Raw genomic sequence first — 11,412 nt, forward strand, 5'->3', positions numbered from 1 at the left:
TGATAGCTTTCATCCTTTACCTTTATGAAGGGGTCTACCGTACTCCCAGTTCCTACGAGCACACCACATTACATCTGACCCACGAGAAGCAGAATTAGCTATTGATCGTATGTTTAACAAATTTGTCACCAGAGGGTATCCTATTAAAGAATTATTATTATCAGTGGCAAAGGTTATGAAGAAGTCTCGGGATTCCCTTCTATATGGCCCCACAAGTGCCACCAAGCAAGGCGATTAAGCTGAGAATACCATGGGTCAATAAATATACCATCGCTACAGACTTTGCTTCTAAACGAGCTAAATCACTGTGGCCGATTATTAGCACTGATAGTGACTTACCAGCACTCTTAAATACCCGCCTACTCCCCAGTTACACCAGAGGCAAGAACGTAGCAGATAAAGTAGTTAAATTAGATGTTTCTTCTTTAACAGAAAAGCAACAACTACACTTTTTAAGACCGAAATTGGGTTGTTTCTGATATTTGGGGTGTGTATCTGTAACAGATTAATAACATGCTCTACGTATAGTCAGTTTCATATGGGGAAAGTCTTTATAATCAAACATAGAGTAACCTGCACAACAACACAGGTAGTTTACATGTTTAAATGTCCCTGTGGTCTTGCCTAACCCAGAAACAATTTTCAGGAAAAGATGTGCCTCCATCGCAGTACCATCAAATCTGCCTTGGAAAAAGGGAACAGTGATCAATCAGTTGCTGAAACTGTGTACAGGCACGCCATAATATAGCGAGTATGCGTGCTATCATTATAGATCATGTTCCACTGTTACCTAGAGGAGGGAATAAAAATTAGATTCCCCTACAATGGGAAAGCAGGTGGATCTTTACCCTCAAAATAGTATCACCTGGTGGCCTCAATGAGAATTTGGGCTTGAAATGCTATCTCTATTGTAGAGCTATTTATTTAAGGTGTCTAGTAGCTTTGATTGCAGTGATTTATCCCCCTAGGATGGATTTTTTAGCTAGTGCAATTGATAACAGCCTTCGCAGCAACAGTAGTGGCATTAAATATTTATATTTAAAACAGTCCCTTTCTGTATAAACAATTTTTTATAATTATTGGTGGAAGGTTTATATGTTTGTATTCACTTTTGTTATGTAATTTGTTATGTTGTTGTCTTTTAGCGTCTCCTAGCGACTAAGTTGCAGCTTCCTGTAAACTGCCTGGTTTGCGCTGTCCTCTGATGCCAGCTTCTGGCAATTCCGGTATCCTGAACACGGTCCAGGCGTGGAGCGTGGCGCTGATCTGGTAAGTATAATGAACAATGTAATTACCTGTTTAGAATAGATACCTATATACTGTATGTTTGTAATGTGGTTGATTCTATGTGAACGCTTGTCCCTGAGGACGGGGCTTGTCCCCGAAACGCCGTCGTACTAATAAAGAATCTGCTTTTAACCTTCATTAAGTCTGCTTGAGTGCCGCTATTCTACCGATATCCCTTAACATCTATTTATTTAACACCAGCATATTGTGTTACACTTTACAAATGACTATATACTATAAAAAGTTAAACACATATTGCTTTATTTATATCATACTTCTCATTTATGTATTTTTTTTTCTCCCATGAAAGGTCCTCCACGCAGTTACAAATAGGGGCTTGTAGTCATTTACCCATCCTGCTGCCCTTTGCTGGTGACCAGGGCTGGTTGTAGACCTTGTGGCTCCCAGGGCGAAAGTTTCCTTTGGCGCCCCCGATAGGTAAAACAGAGTTGGTGCTCGCCAAAAGCATGCACCCAAAAATAGGGGCATGGCTTCATAGGGAAGGGGCATGGCCACAGTTATGGTCCCTGTAGCTGTGCCCCCAGTAGATTTGCATCCAATAGTTGTGCCCCAGTAGTAATGCGCCTAGTAGTTGTGCCCCCAGTAGATTTGCACCCAATAGTTGTGCCCCAATAGTAATGCCCCTAGTAGTTGTGCTTCCTGTAGCTGTGCCCCTGGTAGTTGTGCCCCCAGTAGATTTGCCCCAGTAATTGTGCCTCCTGTTGCTGTGACCCCAGTAGCGCTGCTTACAAACACAAAAACAAAACAAAACCACACAATACTTACCAGCCCCGCTCCTGCTTCCTGACCACTGCTGCGCTGCCCTCTGTCTCTAGCCGTCTGCTCCTCTCTATGGGAGAGACGTCATGACGTCTCTCCCATAGCAGCGCCGCACTGAAACTAGAGGTCAATTATGACCTCTAGCGTCTGACCGTGGCACAAGCTACAGCGCCTACACAGCCCATGGCGCCTGCTGCATCAGGGAAGTGGGATGCGGTGTGGGTGGTGGATGCATGCGGGGTGACTGCAGCTGCACCCGTGGGCCGCAGCTGCCCTGGCACCCGCCCTACTTGTCCGTGCCTAGAACCGCTCCTGCTGCTGACAAATGGTGCTTAGTACATATGCTATCTGTAATGCATGCAATCGCATTCTTCTCACCATTCCACCAGATGGCTTGTTACCTGGACAGCGTGCAGGTCGGGCGCTTTCTTTACCTTTCACCAGAAAAGGAAAATGTACTGAGTGGCTGACACACATCAAGTGATTTAAGTATGAGGAGGTAACACTGCCATCAAATTTTACTCTGTCACGGGACTGGAGAAGCAAGTGTTTTGTATAGAAGTGGAGGTGCAAGAAATGGAATGAGTTTGGGATTCTCAAGACTGTGTGTCTGTAGGCTCAAAATATGTATATACTGTATAATGTAAAGCAGTACAATGTAAACTGCAAACCTTTAAGGAGATTATTTTTTTATTTACACTTATTAGGCTATAATGTGACAAATAGTTGTCATATATGCAAATATACTGTAGGCATTAATTTGGGGTGGTGCTGACTAAAAGCATCAAAGCCTTTACTATGATACAAGGCTAATTATGCAGCAGACATGATCTCACCTATTTGGGCGCTAAAACTGAGTAATAGGGATTATGTCATTGCACTGCATAGTCCAAAACACACTCACATACTACAGAATACAGCTTTAGCTTTCTACACTTTTTACATGGCAAGCTAACATTTTATACATATACATATATAGTGGAGAGAGAGAGAGAGAGAGAGAGAGAGAGAGAGAGAGAGAGAGAGAGAGAGAGAGAGAGAGAGAGAGATGCTTGAAGTCAGCCAGCCACAGAACCTGTGTAATTCATTAGTGTCCCAGTCTACAGGGATAGTATGGTAAGCCTACATCTATATTGGTTTGAAATATGCAAAAACATTTAATTAGCTTAACAAGCGACAATCATGTACAAGTGGTCAGGGAAAAATTATTTGGGCTACTCAGTAACTCACAGTGTATCAAATCAACCATATGTGAACACAGGATGTAGTTACATTGCCGGCAGTCGGGATCCCATCGGTCACGATATTGATGCCGGAATCACGACCACTGACAATGCCGCCGGAATGGTAAATAATGGCTGCTTAATTTCTACACTGAAATTTAGATTTCAGTTTGAACACACCCCATCTAAATCTAAATCTCCATGCACATGTTACATCTGCCCCACCTGCAGTGCAGCATGGTTTTGCCCAGTTGCTAACTTTCTTGGTTTGCTGACAAACCTGACTAAGGGGGTAATTCTGAGTTGATCGCAGCAGTAAGTTTGTTAGCAATTGGGCTAAACCATGGGGGTAATCCAAGTTGATCGCAGCATGATATTTTTTAGCAGTTGGGCAAAACCATGTGCACTGCAGGGGGGGGGGGGGGGCAGATATAACATGTGCAGAGAGAGATAGATTTGGGTGTGGTGAGTTCAATGTGCAATCTAAATTGCAGTGTAAAAATAAAGCAGCCAGTATTTACCCTGCACAGAAACAAAATAACCCACCCAAATCTAACTCTCTCTGCAAATGTTATATCTGCCTCCCCTGCAGTGCACATGGTTTTGGCCGACTGCTAAAAAATTTCCTGCTGCGATCAACTTGGAATGACCCCCATGTGCACTGCAGGTTAGGCAGATATAACATTTGCAGAGAGTGTTAGATTTGGGTGGGTTATTTTGTTTCTGTGCAGGGTAAATACTGGCTGCTTTATTTTTACACTGCAATTTAGATTTCAGTTTGAACACACCCCACCCAAATCTAACTCTCTCTGCACATGTTATATCTGTCTCCCCTGCAGTGCACATATAGGGTAATTCCGAATTGATCGCAGCAGGAATTTTGTTAGCAGTTGGACAAAACTATGTGAACTGCAGGGGAGGCAGATTTAACATGTGCAGTGAGAGTTAGATTTGGGTGTGGTGCATACTTACCTACTTTGCTGCCTCCTCCTCCGGGAGGAGGCAGCGTTGTAGGTGTATGGGGCGTGGCCGGCAGCAGGATGGGCGGTTTGGGGGCGTGGTCGGCAGCAGGATGGGCGGTCCGGGGGCGTTGCATCAGGGTTGCGTCATCGTGACTCCACTCCCCGCTGTGCTGTGCCGAGAAATGAGGCGCTGCATAGCGGGGAACGGAGCTACGATGACGCGATTCAGCGCGAATCGCGTCATCGGACCCCCTCGGGCTGCCCGCTTGTTCTCTGCTGCGGGCGGCCGAGGGGGAAAGCGGGAGGCTTGCCCACCTTTCCGGGGGGGCCGGGAGGGTCACCCGATTTTCGGGAGCCTCCCGGCCATTCCGGGAGAGTAGGCAAGTATGGTGTGGTGTATTCAATCTGCAATCTAAATTGCAGTGTAAAAATAAAGCAGCCAGTATTTACCCTGCACAGAAACAAAATAACCCACCCAAATCTAACTCTCTCTGCACATGTTATATCTGCCCCCCCCCTGCAGTGCACATGGTTTTGCCCAACTGCCAACAAATTTGATGCTGCGATCAACTCAGAATTAGGCCCTAAGGGGTACATTTACTAAGCAGTGATAAGAGCGGAGAAGTGAGCCAGTGGAGAAATTGCCCCATCATCCAATCAGCAGCTCTGTATCATTTTATAGTATGCAAATTATAGATGTTACTTCAGTGCTGATTGGTTGCCATGGGCAACTTCTCTACTGGCTCACTTCTCTGCTATTATCACTGCTTAGTAAATGTCCCTCTAAGGCCCTTAGAGTGGTAATAATCTTAATTAAAAAAAAGAAATAAGCAGCATAATATGGGGGGTAATTCTGAGTTGATCGCAGCAGGATTTTTGATAGCAATTGGGCAAAACCATGGCCCTCATTCCGAGTTGTTCGCTCGGTATTTTTCATCGCATCGCAGTGAAAATCCGCTTAGTACGCATGCGCAATGTTCGCACTGCGACTGCGCCAAGTAACTTTACTATGAAGAAAGTATTTTTACTCACGGCTTTTTCTTCGCTCCGGCGATCGTAATGTGATTGACAGGAAATGGGTGTTACTGGGCGGATACACGGCGTTTCAGGGGCGTGTGGCTGAAAACGCTACCGTTTCCGGAAAAAACGCAGGAGTGGCCGGGGAAACGGTGGGAGTGCCTGGGCGAACGCTGGGTGTGTTTGTGACGTCAACCAGGAACGACAAGCACTGAAATGATCGCACAGGCAGAGTAAGTCTGGAGCTACTCTGAAACTGCTAACTCGTTTGTAATCGCAATATTGCGCGTACATCGGTCGCAATTTTAAGAAGCTAAGATTCACTCCCAGTAGGCGGCGGCTTAGCGTGTGTAACTCTGCTAAATTCGCCTTGCGACCGATCAACTCGGAATGAGGGCCCATGTTCACTGCAGGGGAGGCAGATATAACATGTGCAGAAAGAGTTAGATTTGGGTGGGTTATTTTATTTCTGTGCAGGGTAAATACTGGCTGCTTTATTTTTACACTGCAATTTAGATTGCAGATTGAACTCACCACACCCAAATTTAACTCTCTCTGCACATGTTATATCTGCCTCCCCTGCAGTGCACATGGTTTTGCCCAATTGCTAACAAAAATCCTGCTGCGATCAACTTGGAATTACCCTCCTGGAGAGATGTGAGACCTGTTTTTGAACTGTGGGAGAAAGAAGCAGAGCGGGATCTAGCGGCTGTGTCATTAAGCGGACCTGTGATTAACATACACAGACTGCCCTTACCCAGGACAGGGGGTGTGGTATGTTAGATAGAATAGACTTAGGTCGACAGTGTCTAGGTCGACCACTATTGGTCGACAGTAAGTAGGTCGACATGGTTTCTAGGTCGACATGTACCAGGTCGACATGTACTAGGTTGACATGTACTAGGTTGAGTTTTTAAAAATTTTTCGGTGTCCTTTTCTTCGGTCAGTGATGGGTAACCCCAATTAGTGCACCATATATCCTCGCATGGCTCACTTCGCTCGCCATACTTTGGGCACGGTGCTTTGCTCTGCTACCGCTGCGCTCGGCACAGGTTACCGTTCCCAACTGTAGTCCACGTGGATCGTAAAGTATGAAAAAGTTAAAAAAATTGAAAAAAAAAGTGAAAAACTCATGTCCATCTTTTGTCATGTCGACCTAGTGCATGTCGACCTAGAGTCACTGTCGACCTAGACACCATGTCGACGTACTTACTGTCGACCAATAGAGGTCGACCTAGACACTGCCAGCCTAAGTCTTTTCGACCTAGAGACCGGATCCCCAGGAGAGGGAGCTGAATGCGGTCAGGTAAACATTAACACTACCCCTCTGGAGCCGCCGAACAGAGTGTATTTGGGGTGAGACCAGTGGTGCCGAGAGAGGGGGGGAGAGGGTACAGATTACCTGGGCCCAGGCATGCCAAAGTGGCCCAGACCATAGCACACCAGTAGGGATTTTTTGGGGAGGGGTAATTTTTTTCTTTATTTAAATAAGTGGGCAAGTGGTGGGTCGGATCACCGGGAGGAGGGATGTATGTGTGTTTCACAGCCATTTCCAGTCGCCGCATCGCTGCTAAGATCCCGTGAGATGACGACATCATCATCTAGCGAGCTCTGGACGGCCTCTTCAGAATCAGCAGGCTCCGGGCGGCGAGCAGGAACTGGGAGGGGCAGGCATACAGTTGGCTTAGCGTGGCCCATGGGTTTAGGAAGTGGCGCAGCTCAGCTTGGTGGCAAGAATCAGCAGCAGGGCTGGTCACCTTGTCGGGAGCTAGCCTGTTAGGCTGCGACACTGTGAGTTGAGAACTGTGACTTTGAGTGACAAACACAGCATTGTGGTGCTGCAGCAGCTGCTAACAATTCATAAATTCTATATAAACATTCTATAACACATGCATCCATACATTACCATTAGTGTTAGTAATATATATATATATATATATACACACACACACACACACACACACACACACACACACACACACACACACACACACACACAGGCGTAGCCAGAACTTTGTGGGCCCCATAGCAACATTTTGAAGGGGCCCCCGTCCCAATGCTTCTAGAGAGATACTTCTCTGCAGCAGTTGTTAATTTTATGCCCTATAATAGTGCCCTAGTTCATTTTCTGAACCATGGTAGAGCCTTATTTCATGTTATGCCGCATAGTAGTGCCTTAGTTTCTTTTATGAATCGTAGTAGTGCTTAAGTTCACCCTACAGGGCCGCCATCAAGGGGGTGCCCTGTGTACAGTTGTCCCGGGCCCGGCCACTCTGACAGAGTGGAGGGCTCGGGCTGCACACATAGCCACCCGTGGATATACCCGGCGGCAGCTGCTGCCGCCGTACCTGCGGGCCGCCGCAGCTCGCCTCTCCCCATCCATCCCCCCTCCCTCTGCTTCTCACCGCCGCTCCCGCTGATGTGAGGGGAGGAGAACGCAGCCCTGCGCCTCTCCTGCCCCTCTGTGTCTTCGTTCAATTCAGCGCCGCCCGTGAGCCAATCAGAGCTCGCGGACCGCGACCTTTGATTGGCTCACGGATCGCGCTGAATTGAATGGAGACACCCGCACCCGCCGGAGACTGAGGGGAAGGAGAGGCGCAGGCTGCGCTCTCCTCCCCTCACACACACACAGGACAACAGCGGTGAGCAGCAGTGGAGGGGGTGGGTGGTGGGTGCGCTTCATGTATATCTGGCACTGGGGGCATATCTGGCACTGAGGGCATACCTGGCACTGGGGGGGCATGTATACCTTGCACTGAGGGCATATCTGGCACTTGGGGGACATGTATACCTGGCAGTAAGAGCATATCTGGCACTGGGGGCATATCTGGCACTGGGGGGACATGTGTATCTGGCACTGGGGGCATATCTGGCACTGGGGGGACATGTATAGCTGGCACTGGGGGGACATGTATACCTGGCACTGGGGGCATATCTGGCACTTGGGAGACATGTATACCTGGCACTGAGGGCATATCTGGCACTTGGGGGACATGTATACCTGGCACTGAGGGCATATCTGGCACTGGGGGGACATGTATACCTGGCACCGAGGGCATATCTGACACTTGGGGGACATGTATACCTGGCAATGGGGGCATATCTGGCACTGGGGGGGCATGTACACCTGGCAGTGGGAGCATATCTGGCACTGGGGGCAAATCTGGCACTGGGGGACATGTGTATCTGGCACTGTGGGCATATCTGGCACTGGGGGGACATGTATACCTGGCACTGAGGGCATATCTGGCACTGTGGGGGCATTTGTGTATCTGGCACTGTGGGGCAATGTGTATCTGGCACTGTGAGGCAATGTATATCTGGCACTCTGGGAGCATTTGTGTATCTGGCACAGTGAGGCAATGTGTATCTGGCACTGTGGGGTAACGTGTATCAGGCACTATTGGGGTCATATGTGTATCTGCCCTTCCCCCATATGTGTATCACACCCCCATTTTCATTGGCCACACCCCATGTGGCATTTGACACTGACCGCGGCTGGCCTGCTGCTAGTCAGTGGCGGATTTGAGAATTGAAGCCACCGCCAGCGACGCTGGGTCCAAGCCTGTACTTCCGTGGGCCGTGCCGTCCGAGCAGCAGCAGCACTGACTGAGTGTGAGAGACCACTCTCCACCGCTGCTGCTGCTGCTGGTAGGTTGTGATGCGGGGACTGCTTTTCTAATGTGGCTTTTACCTCCAAGAGGGGGAGTGGGTTGTCAGGGTTTTTGGGGGCCTTGCCTATTTTTTCAGTCCCGGGCCCCACAATTTATGGTGGCAGCCCTGTCACCCTATGTCATATTTCAGAGCTGCCAGTACACATTATGCCACACAGTACCCCCAACTCACATTATGATATACAGTGCCCTGGTTTATATATTATAAAATTACAAATATGCCCTCCAGTTCATATTATACCACACTACAATGAGCAAGTCCAGGGGCATACCTAGATATATTGCAGGCCCCAAGGAAGAAGATTGAAAGGACCCCTATGTACCACCCAATCACGAAAATGTATATAACACATGTAACTTTGACAGGGAAGGTGGGCCCCTTTCAGCTCTGGGCCCCATAGCAGCTGCACTGCCTGCACCTATGGCAGCTACGCCCTTGTGTGTGTGTGTGTGTGTGTGTGTGTATATATATATATATATATATATACATACATATATACTGTGGCCACACCCACTCCAGGGGGGCCCGAGAAGTTGTTGTACCGCGGCCCAGGAATTCTCTTGGCAGCCCTGGGTGAGACCTGACTGACAATACACTGATACATGGTAACAACGCTGCACAACAGCAAGCAATTACATGGTAACAAACGCTATATGTCTATATCCTAGACTGGTGAATATTATTTATTTGCCAAATATATATATGTGTGTGTGTGTGTGTGTGTGTGTGTGTGTTTTAATAAGGACTTCATCTCTAATACAGTTTTGATTATGTTCCAGATTTTCACTACTAGATTTACATGTGCATGTGAGACTGCTATTATAGGCTGAACATTTCTGTTACATCTTTTAATGAATGTTATTAAGTGTGTTTAGAATGTATCTTTTTACTGCAATTGCAGATGACTTGATAGTGTGAGAAATAAATTGTTTACTTTTAACAGCTTTTGGGAATCTTTAGTGTGTTTACACCTGTGCAGACACATTCTTTTTCTAGATTTCTGCTAATGAGGGTTTTTAGACAGAATGCCTTATGTGTCAGCTGCAAGTAATCACACAGGACAGCCTTTATCTATAAAGCACATCTATTGCTTTATTTCTATATGTGATCACTTGTCTATTTCATTATAGCACCTAGCAAAGAGCACCATCTAGTGGCCAACAGCAAGGCCTTCAATATTGATGGGATTGTATACTTAGAGCAGTCCACTATGTCCTCATAAATCTAACACTTCTGAGATTAGTATCAGCCATGTGGTTAAATAAATTATGACTGGAATGCATCACTGGCACCGAATGCTCAAAATATTGTAAGTGCTAATTAATCAAAGCTCATCTACCATCTGCAAGGCAGAGCTCACTGGTACGTACAGTCATGAATTTATTAGTGATACACATAATGCAGTATTTATGCTCTAGCACAGAATTAAACAAACCAGCCCAGTTCTAACTAGTTAGGCGCTTGATGTGTTTTTAGTAAAACCATATTTTGTAAACTTTACTTTTCTGTAAAGTATTGTTACCCCCATTCCCCAAATATTCTTTTTTTTTGTAATATTAAACTATATATTTAGCATTTTCATTGTACAAAATCCAGAATTTGTACTTCTAGTATTCTCATTACTCAAGTAATATTTTCCTTATTATAGTAATGGAATACCTCTTTATTAACATTATGCCATCCATAGCTTATTTGACATCTGCAGATCATCTGTATTAATAATTTGAAGGTTAATAGTTGACTGATAATTAATTGCATATATTTTATTTGATCCTTTATATAATTAGCACCTTGGGCCTCTTGGTATACTTTAACCAGGGGACCGACTATAGTTATGTGGAAAAAGGCCCACCAAAAATGGGGGCACGCAGCATTGGCTTCCCCAAGGAGGCTGCACACCTTGGCGAAGGTGTCAAGCAGAAGGCTGACAGTGGAGCTGAGGTCAGGCCTGCTTGAGACGTGGCTGTAGAGAAGATGACACCAGGGAGGAAGTACAGGAAAAATAACCCCTGTTGTGGCTGAGCAGTGGGCTGTAGTGAAAGGCATCACATTCTCTCAGTGCAGGGCTCACCAAGCTGGGCAGTACAAGCTAGTCCATAGACTGAGAGGGAGACTCCGGTCCAGGTGAATATCGAAGAGTGTGTCTTCAATAAAGCTAAGGCCTCCATTACCAACTGATCAGTGTCACTTTATATGCTGTGTTTGAAAAATGACAGTTAAAAGCTGATTGACTGGTTTATTTCTCGCCACTTTATCACTCCCCAAGCTATGATGCATCTCCCCCATTGTCTGCTAAAAGTCTACAGCTATACTTTATATTGTATGTGTGCCAATGCCTATGGTACACACTGACCAGTGGTGCAAGTATGCGGGTACGGAGTACCCGTAAGAATCTGGCAGCGGGTACTCAGTACCACTTGCCACACACTTTGCATCCGTGACTGCCATTACCACAATTATAATGCACC

Source organism: Pseudophryne corroboree, chromosome 4 (genome assembly GCF_028390025.1).
Source record: "Pseudophryne corroboree isolate aPseCor3 chromosome 4, aPseCor3.hap2, whole genome shotgun sequence".
NCBI classification, from domain to species: Eukaryota; Metazoa; Chordata; class Amphibia; order Anura; family Myobatrachidae; genus Pseudophryne; species Pseudophryne corroboree.